Source organism: Cygnus atratus, chromosome 1 (assembly GCF_013377495.2).
Source record: "Cygnus atratus isolate AKBS03 ecotype Queensland, Australia chromosome 1, CAtr_DNAZoo_HiC_assembly, whole genome shotgun sequence".
Classification (NCBI taxonomy): Eukaryota; Metazoa; Chordata; class Aves; order Anseriformes; family Anatidae; genus Cygnus; species Cygnus atratus.
The window spans coordinates 75,346,494-75,372,550 of NC_066362.1; the positions used below are offsets into that span (position 1 = coordinate 75,346,494).

General features: G+C 47.1%; 1 protein-coding gene across 50 annotated transcripts in view; it reads right to left on the reverse strand.

Moving 5' to 3' along the window:
* PPFIBP1 (PPFIA binding protein 1) overlaps positions 1 to 21,975 on the reverse strand; it is a 110,288-nt gene extending 88,313 nt beyond the window's left edge. For 40 of the 50 annotated variants that reach the window (XM_035540913.2, XM_050712377.1, XM_035540895.2 and 37 more), the window contains exon 1: positions 21,829 to 21,969. The gene's annotated coding sequence lies outside the window, so the exon portion shown is untranslated. Of the gene's footprint in view, positions 1 to 15,717; positions 15,823 to 19,579; positions 19,685 to 21,828 lie in introns of those variants that run through there. The other 10 variants (XM_035540918.2, XM_035540875.2, XM_050712310.1 and 7 more) reach the window with 3 other exon arrangements.
* Positions 21,976 to 26,057: the final 4,082 nt, after the last annotated feature.

Consider the following 26,057-nt stretch of genomic DNA (forward strand, 5'->3'; position numbering starts at 1 on the left):
TCTGTGCCTGGCAGCTAGTGGACAGATGTCTAGAAGTTTTATCTGTGTTATTTCCTAACAAATGAATGTTTCTGTGCCTTGAAAGAAGAACGCCGATATCTCTTCCCTACTCCACCACAAGCCTTTCTGGTCTAGTTTGATTTTATTTAAGAATCTTCTTCATAACCACCCTATTAGAGCACTTTAAGGAGTAAGCAAGGATGCTGCCACCAGCATTGAATACCCTTCCACTGACAATTACAGTGCATTATCCTCAGAGGAAAAACTTCATTAGCTATCAGTCTCTCTCCTTCCTTTAAGAGGTCAGTGTCCTGCAACAAGAGAAAAACAGTTTTTCTCCCAGGGAAAATACCAATGAAGCAGTGACTGTACCAACCAGGGACAAAAATACCAAGGAAGCAGTGTCTGTACTGAACAGGGTGGGAGGAAAAAAGAGTTTCACCATTTAATTTTCATGTCTGGAGGGAAGTAGCCTATGATTAGATCAGGAAGCACAAGAACATACTTTCAGGGGAAGATTTTTAAAACCCAAGCAATCACACAAGAAACAGATGGCTATATATTCCTTTTTGAACAAGCACATGTTTCCAAGAGAAAAGATGCAAGCAGAGCAAAAGATTCGGGGGATAAGCAACAAGATGCAAAATCATTTTCCCCTTCCAGACTATCACAACAAGTCCAGACTGACTATAAGACAGCTTAAAAAGTCACCAGCAGTGTCTCCCCCCAGCCCCCCTATGGTATTAATATACAAACCATGCTCGCAATCGCAGCCTGCTCGTCCAGGGGCATTTTATCCCACACGTGCACCAGAGGAACCCTGTGTGGCCACAAGCACCCAAACAGCTCGGCCGCTGCAGCAAACACCCCAGGTGAAGAGCAACACTTGACCTTGAGGCAGCAGCACGGAGGGGACACCGGTCTGCAATCTGCGTTGTAATGTGTCAGTCTCTCTTCGGCTGCAATAATCTGACTCCTGTTATTAATAGCTGGACACTGGCATCAAAAGCTCAGGGTGCTGTGCCAAGCACTGCAGTGTGTCAGAGAGACCACAACGTTTACGGCAAAAAGCTAAGAAATACTGTAGGGGGAACAAGATAGAGCTCAAATAAAGGTATCCAGCAAGCACAATGAGCCCTAAATCACAATTAACCCCAGCGGACAAATGCATCACAGTATAGCCTGAAGCAGAGCCGGGTGGGGACATGGACCCCAGAAAGCAGCTGCCTTCATCCACAAGCCTTCAACTGAGCTTGGTCCTATTAGCTTTCCCACTCCACCCACACTGTTTTCACACCGATGGAAGAATAAGCAGCCCTGACCAATGTAGCAGCTAAGCATAAACAAGTTCAGTTAAAGCTAGGTTTGTATTTCATCTCAAGTACATGTAAATAAAGATTTCATATTTAGCTGTTTGGTTGGTTTTGTGGAAGGGAGGTTGTTTGTTTTTTAAAGGAAAGAGACAAACTCCACTTAGGAGCCAAAATGAAAGCTCAATGTGAAAGAACCACTCATGAGATGCTAGTGGCAAACAACTGCACTATTTAGTATGCGTTGTGCCATATCTTCGTTTAGAAATCACCTAATAACCATCATTCCCATGGGGGACAGTTAATATTAGAAGCCATAGACATCCCACACAAATGGGAGACAAAATGTCTCTGTAAAACATCCTATTATAAGGACGTTCCTCGCATATAGCAATTTAGCAAAACACGATTTTTAACTTCTGTGTAAAACTTTGGACATACCAAAAACGCTTCAGTATCACTACACCTGATTATTTTCCACCGTGTAAAGTGGGGAAAGGACCATCTTCAGGAGGGTATTCAGCAAGGTGGTGGAGCACAGATAGCCCCCCCACCCCCTACACAGAAGGGCTGGGTGAATCCCAAGCTCTCCTTAGAGCACCTTCCACAGATAATATGAAAGATTGCTTCAGCGGTAGTGTCAGTTGTTATCTTTCAAAGTAGAGAAAAGGCTTTTAGGTTTCCTGAAATATCCCCTAAGAATCCTGTGAATTTGTATGGGGGAAAATAGCCTCCCATACCTGACCAGATAATAAAGTACAACTGCTTTACCTACCGGACAAGTTATCATCTGCAAAAATGTTGGTTTCGGGGACACAGTAGAAAGGAAGACCCAAGAATACACGTACCTTGTCCTGAATTTATACCCCAGTACTTCCCAGTGGCTGCCTTAATTAATTGCTTTAGTGATGGTAAGCTGCCAGTCATTAAGATCTTCATTATGAACTGCCCCATTTTACGTTGATTTCCACAAAAACTTAGCTACTGAGCTCTGACACAAATGTCATTTCCCATTCATTCACTGTTTACTGTCTTGTGCACAGTAAAGAGAGTCTGTAAGTCTGTCACCGAACTATCATCATCCCAGGGAAAACATTTTACTGTAGCAACCAGCAGCACCAGGGAGTCACCTCATTGCAAAGCCTGGCAAATGACAAGCCATACCCTCACTTCTCTGCCATTTGTCGAGGCAACCCCGCAGGCACAGCACATCCTTTGCCCCAGTAACAATGAGGTCTAGCAGATGTCAAACTTGCACAGCACTCATTTTAAAAGGGGGAGCAAGTCAAGTCAAGCATCAGACAGGACTATATATGATACAGAGGCCCACGGAGGAGAATCTAGATGAACCAAAAGAGCACGAGAACCAAAGCAGAGAATGGACAGGCAGACTGCTGAAGAGTTTACAGGAGCTGTGTGAACAGCGCTGAGCAGCCCGCTGCAGCTAGCTCTCTTCTGCAGAGAGATGCAACTCAAGCACAGAGCTGCCAACATGCAAAGCCACCTTTTGTTAATTCATTTTCCCCCTTTTTATATATAAGATGGGGACCCACATGCTGAGAGATCACCTGCTGCAAGATGAAATCAGCCAGCCAGCTTACCACAGCTCCTACCAGGCTCATTACACCACCTTAATCCTCACATATGCAACAGCAACACAGCTGAGTAAATGCATCTTCCCTCCCTGCCTGCAGTACTGACTCTTACTCCCAAGGGCACTTACTACAATCTTTCATAAAGAACTCCTCTGTGTAGCCTGATTTGCCAAGAAGTAATCACTCTCCTCTTCCCCTGGTAATACAAACAAGACAGAGATGTAAAGTTATTTAATTGCTGTTTATTCCACGGCCCTCCTTTCCAAAAAAATTCTTTCAGACGTTTTGATGAAGCCAGATACGTCGGATCGTTAGAAAAGATTGCCTCATAGAAACACAATGTTTCAAGAAATTTTGTGTGGAAAAGATGAGTAATTTAGAATGCTTTATATCCCTGAATTTGTCTGCCATTTCTTGCCAAAAGAAATCCATGAACTTCCTTCCTTTAAATAACACAAAGTACTGAAGGATGCCTGGCAGTGGTGCTGCAGGGAGATCAGGCAAGCCACCAGCTTCTGGCTTCAGGTTCGGGGCCCAGCTGCTAGCTCATTCAGGGGGCCTGAGAGCATCTCTTCCCCACGCTGTTTCAGACTACCCCTCTGTGAAAGCAAGAAAATACAACCAACACCCAGGAACCATTTTTCTATACTGACACTGCGGTCCTGCGTGTGCAACCCACACTTTAATGGCCAGTCTTGCTGTAGCTTTTTCAACTTCTTATGTGACACCAAACATTCCCAAAAAGGTCACTATTGAAATAATCACTGACCTAAAGCAGCTACCACTCCCTCGAAGGGAGTCTAAACTGGGGAATAAGATTTGTACCCAGCCTTGCCTGCAGCTCAAGTGTTTGCAACAGATTATTTTGCTTCTGGCTGAGTCCTCAGAAGTTGTGTCAACTCTCACCAAGGAAGGGAAAACCCATCGTTGGCTTTCAGCACCTTACTACACACACACCTCTTTGCTTTACCTGTTTAAAACCATCCATCCCAAGCAAAGGGGTAGTTATGAACTCCACACAGAAAAAAAGAAGTGCTATTCAAGACAAAAGGGAGAAGAAAATCGTTTTTTAAAGAGTAGAACAATTCAGACAGTCAGCATTTGCGAAGAAGTCCTTCTACATACCTCCACGTTTCTGAGTTCCCAAACAGCCTTTCCATACCCCTGTGAGTTTTGTATTATTACTAGCTAGACACAGAGAAACTTAATTGTGGCATATTAACTATTCAGAATTTGACTTCCTATCCAAGGGCTCTATTACTTTTAATTCAAATTGCACGTTATAATGTTGTAAAGCCTATGCAAATCCCACACTGTGAAGTTAGTGCTAATAAATGCACAGATAATCTTAGAGCCTCCACACAAGGATACTGATACAGAGCTTAAAAATAAGCTTTGTTAGTACAGAAAAATAAAGCGAGCGCACAGGAAATGTTTTTGAAGGCTAGACTTTCCAAAATCCATCCTCAGTGTCTTTTCAAAGGGCCAGTAAACCACTACATGTCCCCTCAGCTCCCTGCTTAAGCAGGGCACTTCACCATGTGCTCTGTTGGATTTGCCACAGGTTGAGGATTGCAGCTGGGATTTGCAATACAACAACCATGCAATTTGAAGACCCAGTGGTGCTGTGAAGTCAGGAAAGCAAGCGTCAAACAAAATCAACAGGAGAGTCTGCTAACCCAGGCTGACATGGAGCATTTTCTCTGTCTGAATATAAAGGAGCTGGTTTTGACTCGAAGAGCACTTTTACAGGGTTGTGCACTGACTTCATGGAGCACCGCCTCAACATTTGTTTGCTCCAGCCAGCACTGAGTTAGACCCAGAGTTTTGATGCTAATACTTGCACATCGGAGCACACAGAGAAGGTGCCTAGGTAGGGTTAAACCAATTTTGGATTATTTTTTTTTTTAATTATTTTTAGTCCTTGCATGTCAGTCATTGCCTCTTTACAGTATAAGCTGCGAAGATGTGGTCTAGTCACGAACCCCAAGGGAGCATGATCCAGACATATGCGCACCTACTGGCTCAAAAGCTGGAGCTATATGCTCCCCGAGCAGCTGCAATTAGCCCCAAAACAGTCCAAAGGGGTACGAGGGGTTGGGAAAGGGCCACCACACTGGTCAGAAGACCAAAGGAATAGAGATGCTGTGTGACCACCCTACAGCCTCCCTGAGGTCGCCTCCAACCCAGCCCCCCTCTTTGCTCCTGCTTGCCCAGGAGAGGAAGATGTGGGCGAGAGCAGGCTGTGCTCCAGCTGTGCACAGCTGGCAGGGTCACCAGCTCAAACAAGGTGGGATTGCTCAGGGCTGGACACAGGGGAGCAGGGAACGGGGCTGCAGCCCTTCGTCAGCCAGACCTCCTGCTTCGCTCAGCATAGCCGCGATGGGGATGATCACTTAGGTGAGTGCCCACGTAAAGGTGAGCCGTGAGTTACAGCTGCAGCAGCTGGGGACTGACTTTGGCCAAGTGTGGGGCTGGCTGGAATGCAGAGCCAAGAAAGCAATGAAAAAATGTCCTCAAACCCATACAATTTATCTCGCTGGTCCTCCCGGTAGCCCTTTCATTACATCACTCTGTGCCTAACCAAGAAAGAAAGGCCAAACTATAGTTTTCTTTATTTTAGATTTATAGTTTCCCTCCAACTAGAGGTATTTTTAAGCCAAGAAAAAGCAAAAGATTTGTCCTACAGACACTGTAGCAAACTCAGTTCAAAAAAAAAAAAAAGAGACTGTTGTTTTCCTAGTCTTTTTAAAGAGGGGAAAAAGACAGTGAACAAGAAGCCAAGATTATTAGCAGACAGAAGAGAAAGCAAAGAAAAAGAGCAATAAGAGCCTTTATTCCCAAGAGCTCCTTTTAAACAATTTAGGAAGCACCAAGCCATGTAGCTGTACTTCCTATGACCGGTAACGTTAAGCTTGAAGAAACGAGGAAGGTCAGCAGGATGGAAGAGCTTCTTACACCCACACCTTGCAAGCAGAGTACCGAACACAAGCGTATCATGCTGGGGCACACAGATCGACTGGAAGACACAGACAGCAGGCTCTTGACAAGGGACAGGAAAGCTTTCATACCACAGAGTTGAGTGAGTGCGCCAACCAGCTAACTTGCATGTGTCGTCCTTGCTCCCAGCTTCAGTCCTGCTGGATATTTTTAACAGCAGTACTACTCTGTAGTAAATTCAATTCATGATTAAACACACTGTATTATCATGCTCTTGCTACAAAAAGCATTTGGAAATGATACAAGCAGCTATACACACAATGTGTTTTATAATACACACAGCCTGAGGAGCATCACTTGATGTATTATTGATAGGCAGCCACTTCTGAAATGAGACAGACTTTGAACAGCAGTGCAACAGGAGGGCAGGGTGCAGGGAAGGAAAATGGCAGAACAAAAAGCACTAAACTGCTGCAGGACTTAGATATACACACAAATTAGCAGAGAGCTTGTCTAAATTGAAAAATTAATTCAAGCAGTGCCTGTAGCTTGACCTCTCATCTGCATCTTTAATTGAAGCGTGGCACTTTTAATTTGAGTCAGAGCGAGACAGAGGAAACAGTTTGACTAAGCGCGTTTCAGCAACACCTAAGCAGCAGCACAAGCAGGCAGCGCTCAGGTAAACCCTAAGTCCTGCGAGCTCACCCCGCTGTTTTCCCCTGCCATGCACACAGATGTGCAGGAACAACACCCTTGTACCCTACAGACAAATTCAGAGAGCAACTAAACTTTTTATAATATAGACCTCTATATACGTATATACATATATTTACTTTAATATTTCAGTGCTGTATTTATATGTACACATATGTAAGAAGCATAGTGCTCTGTACAAATACACACCCCACAGAGAGCATTCAGACCCCGTGGCATCCTGGCAAGCACAGGCACTGCTATCCAGAGCACTGCCCTCCTTTCACAGGATGCCCAAGTTCACTTGAGCTCGATTAATGTGTGAAGGGTCTGCTCCACAGGGACACACAGCCAGGACCACCACTTCCCACAAATACTTCTCTTCAGCCACTTGACACAGGAAGGGTGGCAAGAACGTTATTTTGAGCACTCATGACTTTGCAGGAGCCAGTATTGAGCTCAACGCACGTGGGCAAGGCTCAATTGCAAAGGACATTGGAGGGTGGAAAAGCAATTGAGTTACTGGTCCCATGGAACAGAAGGAGGAAGAGGAGGTGGTAATCACAGAATGGCTTGGGTTTGAGGGGACCTTATAGACCATCTGGTTCCAACCCCCTACCATGGGCAGGGACACCTCTCACCAGATCAGGCTGCCCAAAGCCCCATCCAGCCTGGCCTTGAACACCTCCAGGGATGGGGCATCCACAGCTTCTCTGGGCAACCTGTTCCAGTGCCTCACCACCCTCTGAGTGAAAAATTTCTTTCTAATGTCTAATCTAAACCTACCCTCTTTTAGTTTAAAGCCATTCCCCCTTGTCCTACCACTACACTCTGTGACAGAGTCCCTCCCCAGCTCTCCTGTAGGCCCCCTTTAAGTACTGGAAGCCTGTCTAGAGCAAGGAGGCATTTGACCCTGAATCAGGATTCCTGAAGTTGGAATCCAGCCAGGAAGCCAAAATAATAGCCCTTATGCTCACAAAAACACCACTGAATCTTGACTGTTCACAAGCTGTCTGGAATACAGTTTTACGTTCATTTAAAAGACAATGCACCCACTTCCCACCACCCAGAGAAGATACTAATTTGATGCTTTCTCCATTCTTGCTTTGACTGTTTTCCATTATGCAGATCCCTACCAACTAAATGCTTTCTTCAAAATAGACAAGTTTTATAGGATTGTTTTTTTTTGTGTGTATTTTTATACTTTATCCCTGATGCCACCGGAAACCTTTAAGTATTGCACATGCATACATATGGAAATTCTGCTTCTACCTGGATTAGGTGTCTGCAGTGTTTCTTTGAATCATCTAGCTCTGTGTCTTATGCAGGAAATTAAATTAACACAAAGATCGTAAGAGCTTCAATTTGCAAAACTACAGACTGGCACTCTGCATTACAGTAGGTGGTTGACCGAGCATCTTGAAGCAAGATCTTGTTCAAAAGCCTTGTCCAGAAATTCAACACCGCCATTTGCTATCCCAGCAATGCAGTCAGTGAACGGAAAACAACCACAAGAGCCCAGCCAAGCAACCACTCCTCCTGCTCAGAGGCTCAATTGATTCACAGTCCTAAAATCTGCAGGTCTCTGGTACCAGCTAACATAATCCAATGCAGCGAGGGCTCTGCACGCCATGCAGGTGGGCAGCCCCATCTCGAAGGAGCTCGGGATCCTAAAGAGGAGAGATGGATGAAAGAAGGAAAGAGAGTGCAGCAACATACCTGAGCCCTGGAGCCACGAGCAGAGCTCAGCCTGGCCTTGTCCACCCCAGCAGCTGCTCAGTCCCCCAGCACAAGCAACTTTTGTGCTAAAGCTGAGACGCAGTGCGTATTCCAAACAAATATTCCTTAAGGGGGGGAGGGAAGAAGAAAAAGAAAGATGCAACAAGCAAGACTTTGGGGACAGCTACTTCTGCTGCCAAGTTCGTGGCTTTAGCCTATTTTTAGGCAAGTTGTCTTTGCAGATGCCAAAATAACATCTCTCCCCCCTACGCACATACACAGCTGGACAGGAATCATCACACAGCCTGACGGACAGCACCTGCATCCATCACAGATGTGAGTCACGACAGGCAGCCTCAAGAGGCAGCCTCCTCTCTGGAAATCCAGCCACAAGCAGTTAATATGCTCATCTGCTGAGCAAGCAGCAAAGGGCAGGAGGGACCCACAAGTACAGGGGACACATTAGCAAGTTCCTTCCTCGCCTTCAGCAGCGTTTCCTCTATACTTTACTCCTAAGCAGCACGCTTGAAAAATCAATGCGTGATTCCCACTGTGTAATACAGAATTGGTCCTTTCCTCAAACAGAGGCGCAATGGGCACAGAGGATCAGAGCTCACAGTCAGAAACTGCCTCCCCAGCCCCGCAGAGGGGTTGCATGCCTGTTGGCACCCACCAGACCCAGACAATCTCCTTGCAGGCAGAGGAGGCGGCCAGACGGCAATAGTGCCACGTTCACACCCGCAGACAAGCCATGCTGAGCTCTTGTGCCAACCTGCAGTTCGAAACCCTTCCACAGCACCCCTACCTCCCCACTCCCAGCCCCCAGGGCTGCTCCTGCAAGGTGGTGCTGGGAACCCTCCAAGTGCCACGCTGCTCTCTTTAAGCCCAGAAGCACACCAGTCCATCACTCGCCTCCATCGGTGTTTGACACCAGCACCAGGCCCAGAGCGTATGCATTTTTGTAGGCTTGTCACTTTCTGCAAGGCATAAACGCTCACTGGGAGAAATGTGCCTAATCCAAAGACGCAAGCCGGCAAAGCTTCATGTCCCTGTGGGTGACCTGGACTCCATCCAGTGAAAATAATCCTGGCCTTCAAGGCTGTCCTCCCTGCTGGGAAGTCCACCACACCTTCACGCCAGTGCTGGGAAAAAGGGTCAGGGCCAGAGCCAGCTCCCCCAGCAGCAAGCTTTCCTGCTTCTGTGGCCAGTGCCAGGCTCCCTGTTGTCAGCCTGGCCACCAACGAACCCTCAGCAGGCCCCAAGCACCGCAAGAGGCTCTGCAGCAACGACGAGGCAGCCTCCTCCTGCCCACTTGCAGACTGACCCGACCAGATCATCTCCCCCTGGTCTCCATATCCCTGGGACACACTCTTATCGCTGTCAAACACACGGAGTGAGCACACGTACCTGGATGATAAGCAAGATCCCATCAGGTAGGCTAACCAGCTCCAGGCCAGCCCACGGCACGCAACCTGCCCCTCTTCCTTTCTTGCAGGGAGGAGCACACAAGCCCACAACCACAAATTCATGCTGAGCAGGCCCATACTTTGTTCAGCTCCCTTACTCCATCTTCGGCACTGCTGCGCCCACAGCCCTCTCCCATAAATCCTTCCAAAGAGCCTCACTTCTCGCAAACGCCCACACAGTGAGCTTGGAGCACTGGTTTGTCTCAAAACTTCTTCAAGCCTAATACAGGCATGGCCAACTTCTGGAGGAGGATTCACTTTTCGTTCTTCATAGTCTTAAAGCTATGCAACATGCTGAATCTGTGCTACAGTCTCCTGTTTATTGTGGAAGGTGTAACAGTTTAATTTGGATTAATCTCACATATGGCTTCTATCAGGCTCTGGAGAACCTCTGGCTGCCCTTGCGTGTCTGTGTAAACATTGACGAGATCCAGGCAGGAGGCTGTGGAGATGGGAGACAAAGTTCCTGCCTCAAGGCTTTGTAGTGCAAGCTAGACAAGCAGGATTAAAGACAGGATTCTGCACTTACCAGAGGATTCCACGGCGAGTGGCAGGTCACACAGCAGGGCACAGCTGCAGGTAGGGAGCCCGTCCTCCAGCAGGGACGTGACTAGGGGTCACATACATGTCGGCTGCCAAGGACCCCCTTCCTCTCATCACTGCCAGGAGTGGCAAACAGGACAGGAGGCACTGGGTCTGGCCAGATCACATGGCACTGAAAGCTTACAAGATAGAGAGCTGCCACACCTGGGATGGCAAGGGGCAGCCGGCAAGATGAGCACACCCAATGCAAAACCCCAGAGCCTGGAGGGACCTCTTCTGTTGTTTTTAAGTCAATCATTAATTCAGCCAAATGCCTCGGTCTCCTTACAATAGGAAGTGTTATCAGGGGATAAGACTTCACCCCACTTTTTAAGGTAAGGCACGACAGGATTCTTCATCGCATGTGACAACGAAGCCAGGCCTGAATTGCCACAGCCATAAAAAGATGGTATAGCACATTTTGTAAGAGGAGGAATTAACTGCAGTATCACAGCCAAATTCCAACTTAGCACCACCAGTCCAGCTGGATGCGCTGTCCTAAATGACCGGGACGCCAATCCTAAACTATTGCCACACGTTCGTAACTTCCTTACCCATTCAGTCTCTCCCTTCCAGAAGAGATGCTGCAATAAATCAGTGTATCAAGGCAAGTCCCTACAGAAACATTATCTTGTCCCAACTACTTCTGCATTTACAGATGCCTGACAGTAAGATTAGCCTTGCCTAACTGCAGCAGACCTCACTCTGCACCCTGTTATTTTTGTGCCATGCCCTGAAGTGAGCGGAGCAGCATAAGGCACAACTACATGCACAGGACGACCTCACATATGCTTTGACAACTGCATTTTCATACCAGCATTGTATTTCACTAGGAGCAGAGTGACTTTTCAGTACAGCACGTCAAACATCTTCTCTTTACAGAACAAAACAGGCCCAGGCATTTATTGTGAGACACTCAAACACAGACTCACCACAATTTTTGCTCATCATGTCTCCGTGGTGTTTTTACTGATGAATGAATAAATTATCATTTACATCAAAGGCAAGGTTTCCAGTTGGAAATTATTTACTTTCCTCTCAATCGCAGAAGCTCTGGCAAACTCATCCAAGATACAGATTATGTACAAACCAGCCAGCAAGTGCTTGCACGCTGTGAGCTGTTCAAACGGGAATAATTCAATCTTTTTGTAGTCTTACCCCAGCTAATTTGCCACAAGCTGTCTCTTTTCAGATGCTACATGAAACACGAGGGGAAAAAAAGCTGGATTTAGCTGGTGCGTTTACAATCAGTTCATCTACCAAGAGCTCAGGTCAGGTAGTTTTCTAGTTAAAACAACTCATTTTTTCAGCCTCACAAGGTTAAAGGAACAAAAATTTATTGCAGTAACCAAACACCGGACAAGCGTGCAACAATTACTTAACTAATGCAAACAATTTTCAGTCTGCATGCAAGGAATGTATGGGATAATTGTAGGGCACTCTTCCATTAGCATTTTGCAAGTACTTTTTAGGTAGCCATAGAGACATTACAGCCTTTTTCTTCTCGCTGTCATAACTAGACAGCTATTGATTTATTTGTAAAAATTCCCTGAAAGAGAGCAGAGGAAGAGGGAGTTTTACGCACCACAAGGTCTGAGCGCAAGAAGCTGAAGACTCGAAAGGATTTTAGATAGAGACAGCAGCATGGAGGCTTCTTGCAGAAGGTAGCCCTGAACTCCAGGTACTGCTTTAGCACTTCTGCCAAGTCAGAAGGAAAAAACATCCACCACTAGGTAACATGCAGGCAACAGAGGGACAGCCTCCCAGCCTGGTCCAAAAGGAATAATGTATCTAGTTCTACCTGCCACCACCCTGTACAAAAGGAGGCGATCTCCAAGGGCCTGCCGTGGTTTTGCTCTAACAAAAAGCTCTCTGGAGACGTGGTAGGACTCCATCCTTGCAATGTTGCCACCACCAGCAGGGCAAACACGGTTCCAGCTTCCAACCTCACTTTCAATGCTCTTCGTAATGCCTGATAACACTCACCAAATGAAATGAAGAAGGAAGGGGATGTTAAGTTTGGGATTGTGCAGAACTGCTTTTACTATGGAAAATTTTCGATCACTGAATCAACACAGGCAATCACCACACAGGGCTAGAAGACATCCCCTCTCCTCCCAAGCAGCATATGTGGATGCCTCACCCCTGGCAGGCACTGCAGGTGATCGGTCCCTCCTCTCTATGGAAAGCCTTTTCACAAATGTCTTGTCCAACTTCTCTGCATATCACCCTCCCTTCCCTCAGCAGCTCCAGAGCTTCTATAAGCAGAACAAATGCTGGTCATCAGCAGCCATTTCCACCATGATGCCCAAAACAATTCCAAAAGAAATGCCATTTGCCATATTGACATATTTATGATCAAGCACTTCTGCATATGTGGATTTAAGGGCGCATGTCGTGACAAGTGATTCTGAAAGCCAAACAACTGACCTGGAAAAGACTGCATCTCACAGATAAGGACATGCAAGTAATTACAGATTCAGGTCCCATTCAGAAACTCTCAGTAATGAGAACAACATATCAGGCTCATAACAGATTTTTCTCTTTGGATAAAACAGAGAGGAAAGCCTATTTGACCAAAATATTTTTCTTATATTCACCTTAGACACAGTCACAACAATGAAGCCCAAACCTGCACGATTATCTTCCCCACCAAGCTGCAGGAAGTTTACCAGCACCACCCTGAAAACAAATCACAATGCTCTTATCTCCACGTTGCATTTTAAGCCTCACAGCTGTTAACAGAAAGGATGCTCTCTAGCAGTGCTGCAAACAGAGGGACAGCCAGCCAGATGCTGCTGCAGAAGCATGTCCACGGATGAGGGACCTGTTACTACTCCTGGCATGTAATGCTCACCCATCTATGCAACTGAATCATCGATACTGCTTCATTAATTCCTGTGAAGGCTTGGAAGGAGGAAAGGATTCATCATCCACAGGAAGCTTGCTGAGAAATGTCATCACAGCCTTCGGGGCGTATGGGTGCCGCCGCCATGGGTGGAAGCACAGGGTCTAGAGACCATCTAGAGACGGCACTTTCACCGCTCTCGGCAGCAGTCGGACCGGCCCATGCTAAAAACACCCCAGCCACAGCTATGCTGCATACACCTGCGAGGCTAGGGAGTGTAAGGGGGGCACATCTGCACCCCCATCAAGGGCAGTGAGAAAAGATGCACTCACATGGTGTCCAAATTCCTGATTGTGCTGTGGGTCCTGCAGACACCCCTGAAAACAAGTTTCTATACCAGCACTGTGAGAGGTTGCAGTGGTCCTGCCCAGCACTGCATGGGAGGTGGAACACCAACAGGACATGTAAGGAAACCTCTGAGAGGACACTTTTGGTTGGAACCTGTTAATAACAGGTTTCATATCCAAAGGAAGAGGTAGACTAATGTAAGCCACTACATGCTCTTTTTGGAGAGGACAAAAACCACAAAAACAGAAAAGAATCCCAACCTAAGACAAGAAATTCTCTTTCATTGAAAGAAGAAAAACAAGTTCTTAGACCCAAGCTTAGCCAAGATACATAAATATGCATTTCTGAACATTCCATTGATGTTTCCTTTAAAAACGTAAATTAAAAGTGCTGTCACATGTTAAATGAACTTTGGTTACATGAAAAAAAAAAGCTGAATGGTTCTAAGATCCAGCTGACAAGCCTTTTCAGATCCCTGCTCTAAACCAAAACCAGCTTCCCACAGATTTAAATTAAGAGTAAAAAAAAATGCCTCCTTTGCTTAATGTTGTTTTGGAAGCAGGTTAGAAGGCACTACAAAGCTAGCACCCAAACCATTGGGAGGCACCTAGCTCCCATGTGCCTTTCCCAGAGATTAGCTGGTCAACGCGCCCACCTCTTCCTGAGGCAGACCTTGCCCCACTGTGTGCACAGCAGTGGACAGGAACTGGGGAGAAAACATGAAGCAGCACAGAGGTCCCCAGGAGGTATGCTACCCAAAGCGCTTGTCAGCTACGCTACAGAGGACCTTGCATTTTCAGCACATCAGCATCTTGGGAGGATTAAGTTTTTGTCTCGTTCTCATAAAAGGACCTCAATGTACCACCCCTCCCACCCATTGAGCAAAAGCCTATCAGAGGTGCTTTCACTAGAGGAGGGAGAGCAAAAAGGCTCCAGCTGAGCAGCAGAGGGAGCAGAGCCATTCATTACGCCACCACCTCCCATCACAGCAGCCTGCCTTCCAGCATGGACATTTGGATGGGGAATCCAACACTGCTCCCAGCACTGGGATTGCTCCTGGCCCCCACACAGCCACCACTTCCCCAGCATGGCCCCATCCACGCCCTTGCCTCCATCTGCACCCTATTCTCTGCAGCTCTCAGAGGCAACACACTCTGCACACTTCTCAGGGATGGACAAAAATAAACCAGTGCTACATTTAAGTTAGGTGGTAGAGAAGACACTTTGAATCTATCAGAAAACCTTACACAGCAAGGTAGAACAGCAGTCACATGGCTGGTATCTATTAATATCCCTCTACACTCTAACTGCAGAAATCCCAATTAGCTACATGCTCCCTCTCTCCTTGCCGACGCTTCACCTCTGCAGGACTTTTTCATGACTTGAGTACCTGACCCAAGGCTAAGGGAAAACAGATTCTAGCAGCGTCCATACAGCAAGGGTGATTTTTACAAACCCACACTGCCCGTGCCCTTGTTGAGCTGTATAGAACCCATGACCAGTGCTACAGCCATGCGGGATAATAACTATGTTCAGAAACACAGCAACAGCTCGACGTTTTTGTACAATGAAGATACTTTTTGTCACCTGCTGGTTGAGACAGACCTTAATTTGATCCTACGCACACCTTCACATGCCAATCTCATGACTTCTGAAAACACAGGGATCAGCCTCCAAGGGCCTGCACATTCTTCTCCCCACACTTACACTCCCTGTGATTCAGGCCACTTAAAATAGCTCACCTGCTTCAACAATGCTTATACCTTTGAGGCTGGATTTCTCCCTGAACCTATAGCTACAGCTAATGCGTATGTATACTTTAGAGAGAAAATATCAAGTCAAGACTTCAGGAAAACACCTACCTAGACTTTCTGGACAACTCTAGATTCTTTGAATGGCACTGAAGTTCGCTGAACATTGGAGGTTCTGCTCAGTTCAACAGCTGTCTTGCCAAAAGCCTTTCAGTGTCACATAGCACACCAAGTAAACCCAGCACACCCTCAAAGTCAGTGACCGACTGCAGGAACCTCAGATCAACTGCTGGGTGTGCAGCAAGCATGCTGCCCCTGCCCTTTCCCTTAGGGGTCGCCAGGAAAGCAGTAGCCAGCAATAAACCACAAGCCACAGAAACTACCGCGATGAACTGAACGCAGCCTGCCCAAGCCATGGCTTGGTCACTCCCTTCAAGCACGAAGGTGATCAAACCTTAACCGTACCTCACTGCTGTAGAGAGAGAAACCAGTTCCAAAGTTCTGCTGAGTTCTGCTTCGAGAGGCAAATGCCAATAGAACAGCCTCTGATTCACTCCCTGAATTCCTCTCCTTGGAGAAAAGAAAAAATACATCGTTATTTTTAAGGACCTTCTATTTGAATTTCAGAACTTGCTGTGAGATGTCCTATTCCTCACACAAAGCCAATCATTCAGCCCATGGATGTCCAACCATGTAACCACAAGCGAATCAGGTTCACGAGGCCATGTCCACCACACAGCACAGGGACAGCCATGTGTAAAGCTGTCACAGGATCACAGTCACCACCCTTCCTCAGGAACGGATCCTGCTGCTAATTTGATAAGTGTGCATGTGTTCCTGATTCTGTCATTCATAAAAGATCACTACAAGGGGAAAATTTGAAAATGAGGAGATGGGGGCTGGGCTGTTCAGCAGCTTGCTTGTTTTTACCACATGAAAGCTATGTTCTGTTACCAGCTAAAGTTTGGGAACGTTGTATCTCCCTTCAGAACCACTGCAGTCTTATGAATTATTTGGGGTCATCTCCTACTTTCATATTTTAATAACACACTACACTTTTCCCCTAGATTTTTGTTTCAGAATTGATCAGCTTGAGAACAGGCATGTAAGACCATATTATCATCATAATTTCCACTTATTTTGCCACATCTGTAATACAGCAAGAAAAAAGTTGTTCTCCCATGTCTGTCACATTTGGAGTTACGAGAAAACTTTAAAAATCAGATAACCACTAGCATAAATCAGCACACTTTAAATCAGAGACATAATTATAGGGCTGCCTTTAACAGCGCAAAGATTCCCCAGTTCAGAGTTCAGATGCTGTAGATGCTGTAATAGCTGACTCAAGTCTCTGCCTTAAGTTCTCCACTAACATTTAGGGAAAAAAAGCCTTCAAAGAAAGATGCAAGTACAAACCAAATTTTGGACCAGTTCACTCGATCTTGGAGCCCTTTGCCCACAGATGGCATTCAATGGGATTTTATTCATTCAAGAATTGTAGCACTGTGCCTACCAGAAGTGTGACTGCCATCAAGATGCATGCACATGGCTGCTTAAAGTCAGACTTTTCGTTATTTCTGTCTTACTTCTGGCACCGTGAACCAGAGACTCCTTAAATGGCCTCTGGCCCTGGTTCTTTGGCACAACCAGTATGGCTTAATGAGGCAGAGCGACAGCAAGCAGTCTTGCCTTAACAGAGAGTGGGACACCAGCCTGGTGCCGGACAGGTTATCCAATCTCCCTTGCCTAAGTAATCTCACATGTTTTGGCTTTTGCATCTCCCAGCAGTTTTAGCAAGATTCACACTTGTACCATGCTTTTGATGAAAGAGAAGAACATCTCTACTCTACACCAGGGGCTGTTCCCCATGGCCCTGAGACAACATGCAGGAAAAGATGCAGCATGCAAGCAATGAGGGCAAGATTTAGTGGCACTCCCCTCACAGAGCACCTCTCGCAGAGACAGCGCTGGTGAAACTTTAGCTCTCGTGGCCTGGAGGGACAAAGCAGTCAAAAGCAAGACAGTGCAGGACTCCCACCCAGGGGAAAAACTGCTGGGGATCAGTTGGGTTTGCCAGGCTGGACTGCACAGCCCAAGCCCTTCCACATTCTCCTCCTGCCTTCTCTGTTACAGATGAAGGTGGCTAAGGAGGGCACAGGGAGAAGGAAGAATACAGCTATGGCTGGTTTCAAGACCTGTATCTAAATATATTTCCACTGAGAAATCAGCTCTTTACATAATTGGTTTATCTTGGCCTTCTTACAGAAACAGAAGCAGAGCAGTTAGAAAAAGCATAAAGCTTTAAAACACCACATTTTCCTCATGTACAACATAAGTCACAGAGGGGCAAAATGCTCTGGAAGTTAAAGGTATCAGGAAATCACACATGCCCGTAGCAAGGGCAATGCATACAATGGGCAAGCAACTGAAAATCCAGTGTGATGACTTAATTATTGATGGAAAATTCAATTCTTTACACAGAATTAAAGTTATAATCTTGGCAGCAAACACTGTTAGAAAAATAACAAAATGTCCAGTCTTCTCTCCCTGAGCTGGACCAAAACACAATCCAACTAGGGAGAGAGGGGTGGAAAAAGAGAGGGAGAAAACTGACGCATCACTGCCTGCATCTTGCTGTGTGTTCATGGCTGAACACCCTTGCTAGGGCACTCAGAGCAAGGAGAGAGCCGAGGCAAAGACCCCACCAGAAAGGTGCCAAGATAGGTGTTACAGCTCAGCGTACCCATCTGCTGAGCTCTCAGTCGCCTGAAGTTAGAGATGTAACAGCTGCTGCTAACAACCCTGTGGCAAGAGAAAAACCATCCTCCAAAAGGACCAAGCTTTAATCCTGGACTGGGTGCTGACTTCTCAAGAACCAGGAGATGTAATCTCTCAGAAGTAACGCACTGCCTTTCCTATGACAGGCTACAAAGATTAGTGTTCATAAAACCACTGTCTTCAAAGCACTATCTGAACAGTGAACATCGTTGATTTCTGAGATCCTCCGCTCACAGATCACCTGTTCAGCAGCGATCCTTCCAGCAATATCACTCACTGTCCTACCAAGGCACAGGGCAGGCTGATGCCCTTGTCCCGCTGCAGCCAGAACAGCCAGCACACATGCAGACTGGCACAGGAGGAGAACGAGACATGGTATTTCTGTTAAGGAGACACCACAACATGTAACCTGGGCTCTGGGCACACAAACGGATATACAGCAGGGCAAGGCAGGGTGTGAATTCATAGTAGATGATGAATAAATGTTAAGTGAGTGCCTGGGTGTAGACACCAGCAGTAAACACGAGGCAAGGCAATGTAGTTTACCTCTCTTGGACTGAATCCAAGAGCAGAGTCGCTAGTGAGATGACTAATGGGATCTCACAATGACAAATGGGGGGAACACCACTCAGCCTAAATATAGGAAGGTACTAAGTGGTTTTATTTATTAAGGTATTAAGTGTTTTTATTTATTCTTAATACACAGCTGTACACAGAAGCTGCACACAAGAAGAGCAAACACAACAATGCCTGCCTGCCAAAGTGAGGCCGTACAGAAATAGGACAGAACATAATCACAGATCTTTAAAGAAGCAACAAAACTTGAGCTTTGCTTTGAAGCTGGAAAATAACAAAGGTACAGGTGGATGAGAAGCAGCCACCTCAGGTATAGCAACCTAACCTGCACATTGCCATTTAGGAGCTGAGGCACAGGTCACCAGCACCTTAACAAAAGGCATGGAGATTGTCAGCAGTGGGACAGGGGCTTCACCAAACTCTAACACCACAGAAATTTCCAGGATGCTCCACTGTCTCCCTGAATCCTGTCAGATATTTGGGCTATTTCTTTCTCTACCAAAAACTACTCCAAACCAACAGACTCCCCAGGAACAAGCATTTACTTTCTTGCAGTCCTCTTACCCCATCCCAGGGGCCAAGGACACGTTTTGGACTGTCATATCAGACCTGTGACACAGACACCTCTCTGTGCTCCCTCGCCAGCACAGAAAACACACAATTTGAAGCACCACAAAGGAAATTAGTAACTCTAATGGGTCTGCAGCAGCACTATCTTGTCCTCAGTAAGCCAGAGGTACATTTTGATGCCATCAGATCACTGCTAAGAAAGTAAGCAAGCTGCCTTTGTTCCAGGCCTCTTACTTCAGAGGAGTAAGTTTCTCCTCATTGAAACTGTCTTGACTCCTTGATGCAGTGTAAGGCAGAAACACCACAGACACCCTACTCTGGCAGATTTAAGACAAAACCTCCTACAGCACACAGGACCATGCACATCAGCATACGGTGTTTCCTCTCCTCAGACCATCCTGACCCGACTGGTGATCAGAGAGCAGATGTTGTCCTCCTCATCACCGGCGAGCGATGGGACCACACTGGCAGCACCAGGTAAGAACGAACCTCAGCGTCCTGGGAATGGCTGTAATTTCAGAAACGCCAACAGTTATCCTCACAGACACAGCTCGCAAGCAAAGTCTCCCCGTACATCTCCAGAGATCTTTTAATCAGAACCCCATTACTTCCTGCCACACGTTTTATACCGCAACAGACCGCGCAGCCCAAAGCAGAAACATGACTCGCCTCTATGTAGGAACAGAAGATGACATTCAGCAGAGCCTTCTGCCCCATGTGACATCCCTGACCTCAAGGCACTCCACCCTGCATGGAAGCAGAAATGTTACTCACAGATTTTTCCTCAGCACCGATCTGCTGTGGACACGTGCAGAGGACAGAGCAACTCAAACGTTCTTCAGCTGATCTGCTAAACCTAGAACTGAGCCAGCACACAGGATGAAAACCCAGGGCAAAACTCACTGAAGCTGAGGAGGTGCCTGAATCTGGCATGACATATTTTGACTTGGGCTCTTGACAGTTACAGCAGCTGTTGAATACCTAACAGCACCTTGCTCAAAAGCAGCGGTACCTCAGAATAGGAGCAATGCTGCTGGAAAGAGAGACGGCTCTCACAGGCCCAGCTCTGCAGCCAGGCACACACGTGCAGCTGACGCTGCTTTCAGGGAGGAGAGAAACAGCAGCTTCATACTCCATGCATGGCAACATCGATCTTTAAGAGCCACGCAGCACACACTGAGTCAGTCTCTCACTGGCACACCAACCAATTCCCCCTGCTTCTAGGAGCTGATCTACACCACACAGCTTTTCAAGAAATTACACTAAATCCTATTGTCAAAACTCTCCCAGGATGGCTTCCACCCAAACTGTGGAGCGCTGCAGCTCCTCGCTTCCTACCAACACAAAAAAGTCTCTCTAGACCAAAACGCTTGCTGTGTTTGGAACCAAAACTTAAAACAGATTTCAGTTTTCCTGGTTTCTGGGATGCCCCTGCAACCTGTCTGTAGCACTGCCTCATGAATCTCACCAGTTTTACTGAAATCTGTGTTCACGTTTTTATTGTAACTGCAAGCCACTTTTGTCCTTGACAAACATAAATCCTCAAGCAATGGCTGCTACCTTTAATAGAAGCAATAAATCTGGATTTGGCACACTGAAACATCTTGCTGTCAGATACTCGATCATGTAAGCACAAAGAATATTCTCACTCCAAGTGACCCATTTTTGCTGCTTAGTTTTTGGATGCAGACACTCTCATTGCTCAATCGTGCTGCCATTTCAATACATGCCAGAGCTCACACGTTTTGCTGCTGGTAGCATCCGAGCTTGGGCTGAAATAAACAGAACCAGCAGAGTCTGAAGGCTCCAGACACAACCGAATGCACATCCCCAACACTTCATCTGCGTTGGCCCCAAATCATCAGCACTGCACTTCCACAGGAGAGCACAAGCATGATGTTATACCGCAGCAAAGCGCTTAACAGCATAGCTTATTTCTTCCCGTGGAAACGGCTACATAGGTACAAAGCACCTTTTCACTGCTACAGCTGCACCTCAGCCAGGGCGTGAGCAAGCAGAGCTATTTCAGCTCGCCTAAGTCCCAGAACTAAAAGAAACAGACCTAGAAAAAATAATTACAGGATGTAAGAACCCCAGGCCTTAAATCAAAACACATTTGCTCGTGCAGGATACGACTCCCAGCCGAAGTTTCACAGCACTCCTAACTACAGCGTTCCACCGCAGCTCGCACCGATGAAAGCAGAGGCTCCCGCTCCCCAAAACCTCCCTAAACGCTCCTCCGGGCACGCAAGCCAGCTCCAGGGCACTCACCAGGGCCGACTCTAGCTCAGCTCCAGCCGGGCTGCGGCGGGGTCACGCTCCCTCGCCCGGCCCGGGGGCGGCAGCCCGGAGGGAAGGCAGCCGGGCTCCTCCACCCAAGCCAGGCCAGGGCCGCGGGCCAGAGGCTCCAGGGGGCCCCGTGGGGCCGGAGTTAGGCGGCAGAAACCCCCTCTCTGGGGACGGGAGCAGGCGGCGGGGACCCCCTATGGGGACGGGAGCCGTCCAGCCCCGGGGGCACCCGGCCAGGCGGCGGCCCCGGGCTCCGCGCCCGCACGGCGGCGGGACGGGACGGGACGGGGCAGCCGAGCTGAGCTACGCCAGCTTCGTGCCGAGCCTCGGGAGCCCCCCCGCAGGAGCCCGGCTCCCCCTTACCTGCGCCCGAAGCCGCACCAGGCACTCCCAGGTCGGCCGAGCCTCTGCCTGCCGCCTGCTCCGGGCGGCCCCGCCTGGCACACGGCGGCCAAGACCCAGCGGGGCCGCGCCGCGCCGGGCGCTCGCCTCGCTCCCCGCCCCGGGGCCGGGCCTCCCTGACGGGGCGGGCGGCAGCGCCGGGCCGGGCTGGGACCCTGATTGGGCCCCACCGCAGTCACTCGGCCGGCGGAGGCAGGCGGGGAAGGAGGGAGCGGCACGCCGTCCCTCAGCCCCAGCCCCCAGGTGCCGGGTGGACCTCGGCTTCCTCTTGCCGCCTTCGCCGTTCGGCTGCCGGTTCTTGCTCTCTGCCGCCGGGCTGAGATATTATCCCGCATCCCTCAGACGGCTCCTGGAGAGTCCCAAGGGTCGGTCGCGGCACCCAGCTCCGTTAGCCAGAGGGAGGACACCGGCCCTGCGCGCCTGGCGGCCAGGTCAACCCGCAGAGCCCGGGTTCGGGATTCACTTGACGCCAAATTTCTTTATTCCCGGAGCTCTTCCTCCCGTCCCCTCCTCCACAGGACGGGTTAGACAAAGCGCTTAATTTAATCGTTTTGGATGTGGAAAAGTGGTTTGGTTGTGCATCGTTTCTGACTGTAACTTCTAAAAAAAATGTGAAATCTTCTATTCAGAACCACATGGAAAGTAAACATTTTGAGTTCTCGACCCGATTTGGAGCGTGCCATTCACTGTTCAAGCACAGTTTACAGAGAGGAAAAACTGATGCAAAACACCTTTTTTCTGGCAGGTTACCAGCCTGTGGGGTTGGCCACAAAGCTGGAGTACATCACAGATTCAAGAGGGGTCAAGTCTTAGGCTGCAATTAAAGAAGGAAAGGCAGCCACATGGTTACTAATCCCTGGTCTTCCTTTGTATCTTCTAGTTCTTCCATCTCAAAACTTTGGTGGCTAACTACAGTTTTTGACATTGCTGTATTACATTCTACAGTTGGTCATTTTGCCCATTTTCTCAAACCTTCATTGAGGCCATCAATGTTACTGTTTTGCTCTGCAGCTTGCTGTTGGCTACACACTAGTGCCGGGCTCCTGGGTCCAGCTCTCCATCCTTTGTTCCTCTGGAGATGACTGGTGTTCACTTGCACCATAGCAAGCTGTTGGAACAACTGTTGATCTCCATGCTTGTCAGTCAGTTTTCTGAGTCAACTATTCATTTCTGGTAACTCTGGTAACTCCTCTTTTTTTTTTTTTTTTTTTTTTTAACACTTTAATTCAGAAAGTGAGGGTTCTTATTAAAGTAATTCAGAAGAGCTTTATTAGGACGGCATACAAGTGAGATTCATCTGAAAGCAAATCTGAGCTGACAGAACGTTTCAAACAACTGTTTGCATCAAAGAAAATATCTTTGCAAGTTAAGACACATCTCTGATAAGGCTTTCTGAAATGCTTATCTCTCATCTCCCAAAATAGTTTAGCCTTTTTTGCTCGAGGCTGGTTTGCAAGGAAAGGTTGATTTTCTCTACCTTTGTGAAAATGTGGTATCTGAGAATGCAAGCATCTCAGAAGTCCCTCCTGTGAAGGCTGTGGGAGATCATGACAAATCAGAGTGTTTTCTAACATTTTTCATTGCTTGAGCAGGTGAAAGGAAAGATCTTTTCCCTTGCTTACTGTGGTTGCAAATCAATAAATAGTGTTGAGCCCAGTATTTCAAGAGCTGCAGAGGCATTTTGAAGGTACAACAGATACTGACTTACACTGTCTTACGAATGTGGTGCTAGGAGTCTTATGCATTGACAGCATTGTACAGCGAGGGACGTGGGTTCGCATGTAAGCTGCTCCAGCACTGCCTGACCACCCAGCTGGGCATCACTCTGTCCCCTCATCAGGTTGCCAGCCTCACAGGAACCACCCGGTTGGGCTGGGTTGGGCTGAATGAGTGAAAAAAATAATTTTTTCAGTTGGATCAGGCCCCCAGGATCCCTGCTGCAAAGCTGGTATTTGGAGCGTAGGGGCAGGGGCACAAGCAGGACTGTGCCATCCACCGGCAGCAACTGCAAGAGCAGATTAAACCCATTGCAAAACAGCCATTAATAGCACTCTTATTAAATCTGTGGTGTATCTACTCTGTGTTTTTGCTTCAACCTTCCTCCTGAATGATAAACATTTTTTGTTGTTTTTTAAAGTTTTTAATGTGGTTATCCTTGCAACACTCACAGGCATCACTATCTCATTTTACAGTTTAAGTGACTCATGCTGGTTAATTGGGAGTGTTGATGACTTCTAGTGATCCACATTTCAATTTTGCTCTCACCTGGAAGTCATCTGCTTTTTAGCAGCACAATAGTCATTAGCCCCGTACCTCCATATCAGTGCTTCCTCATGGGCAGGGCTCCTAAATACAGTAACAGTCTGTGTACACCACAGCCAATTCTATTTCATTTTATTTAAAATTTCAGCAGCTTGCCAGGGCCCAGAAGTCTTACGTTTAGACCTAAACCACTTCCTAAAACACAACAGCTAGAAGAGCTGAGGGATCTTCTTCCACATGGGTGATGATTTCACACCTAGGCTGTGCATATGCTTTCATTTCAGGAGAGCTTAAAAAGCAGATTCGGTGAGTCGCTCCCTCTGTTCACAGGTGGGTGTTAACCCTGAAGCTGAGCTAGGGTGGTCTCAGGTCAGGTCTCTGCTTCTACATCCTCTGGCACGGCGATGTCAGCCAGAGCTGTGATGGGATCAGGCCCATTGGTGGCAGAGCGGTGCCAGCAACAGCACCTTGTGCAGATGTGAAGATAAGCAGAGAGAACCATGCTTCTGTCAGAGTAGTTTATTTCACTCGAGGAAGCTGGAATTTGCCCACTCAGCAAAAATTGTTTTACTGTTAGAATCTGCATCTATGTTGGGAATGTTTGCTTTCTGACCAGCTATCATAGCTCTGCTGTCAGAGCTGTCCTGGCTTTCAGCTACCTTTAGTATCCTGGCTACTAAACACTTAACTACCACAGAGCTAATTGTCTGAGCCAAAACCTCAAGCTTATGTATGACATTATGTTCAGTCCTGGGACGAAGCAGTGCACAAACAGTTTCTAGCTGTCAAATCAATAATTTAACTTTCCTCCTTATGTTTAAATTCCTGTATAAACCCTTCCTAAAAAGGAGAGGAGGAGAGGAGGTTCAGTGCCAATAGCATTGACTTACTCCACAGCAGCCCCGGTACAAAATGCCCCCAAAACTGTACCCCCCCCAAACCGTCAGACTTCTGACCTTTGCTGTCCCATTGCTGCCTCTGCCTGCAGCTAGGCTTTTGAAAACACTGTAAGAAAAGCCTCGCACACTGAACAGACTGCTGAACTCAAAGAAGGGTTGCTGCCTTGGCTCTGCTGGGCTGGCCAGAAAGACATGAAGACACAAAGAAAGACATTTTTGTAGTTTAAATCTCCCAGAAGGAAGAAGACCACTTAAGAAATGACCGATCTGCTCCTGTGCATGGGATTGTTTCAGTCATGGAATTGTGGCCATCACCAGACTATTGAGATAACTAGCTTTACATATTTTACCTGGGAAGCTTGTACAGTTAGCCCCTGAAGTATTAGCAGGAAAAATCAAAGTCAAGTTTTTTTTTTCAGCTGGGCATGAAAGCTTTCCATAAAACTTTACACATCCATGTGGGTGCAAAAGTAATTGGCTGCAGGAAAACTTTTTCAGCCTGAACACTGAGGAGAACATAAGAGAAGTGTCAGGCCATGTCTGAGAATTACAAAAAATAATAAGAGGTAGAAGATGGTCGTTCTTTGTAGAACATGAGCAAGAGACAACTTCAGAAGGTGGTTCAGATGGGCTTTGTCTTTCTGTTATTTTGGATGATAGCAATCATTAAAAACAGAAAAGGAAAAAACGCAGTTCTAAAGTATGTTTTGTGTTCTTAAATTTCTGCAGGCCTACAAAACATTTTTCTTTCCATGGAGGTCTCCTGCTGGCTCATGTAGCTATAGATGTAGCTTCACTGGGCTCAAGTACTCTTTAGGTTCATGCCCATGCAATTCTTGTAGCATTCTCTCTTTCTGTATCAGAAGATGATTACTTACATTCAGTAGCTGATTTCTGATATACCCAGTAAACGTAATGGCTCGATCAAGAAAAGTCAGAAGCCCTTTGGGTATTTGGAGTGTTTATCTTCAGACACAGGAAAAAAACATTCCACAACAAAGTGGTGTGACAGTAGTCAAGAAAAATATA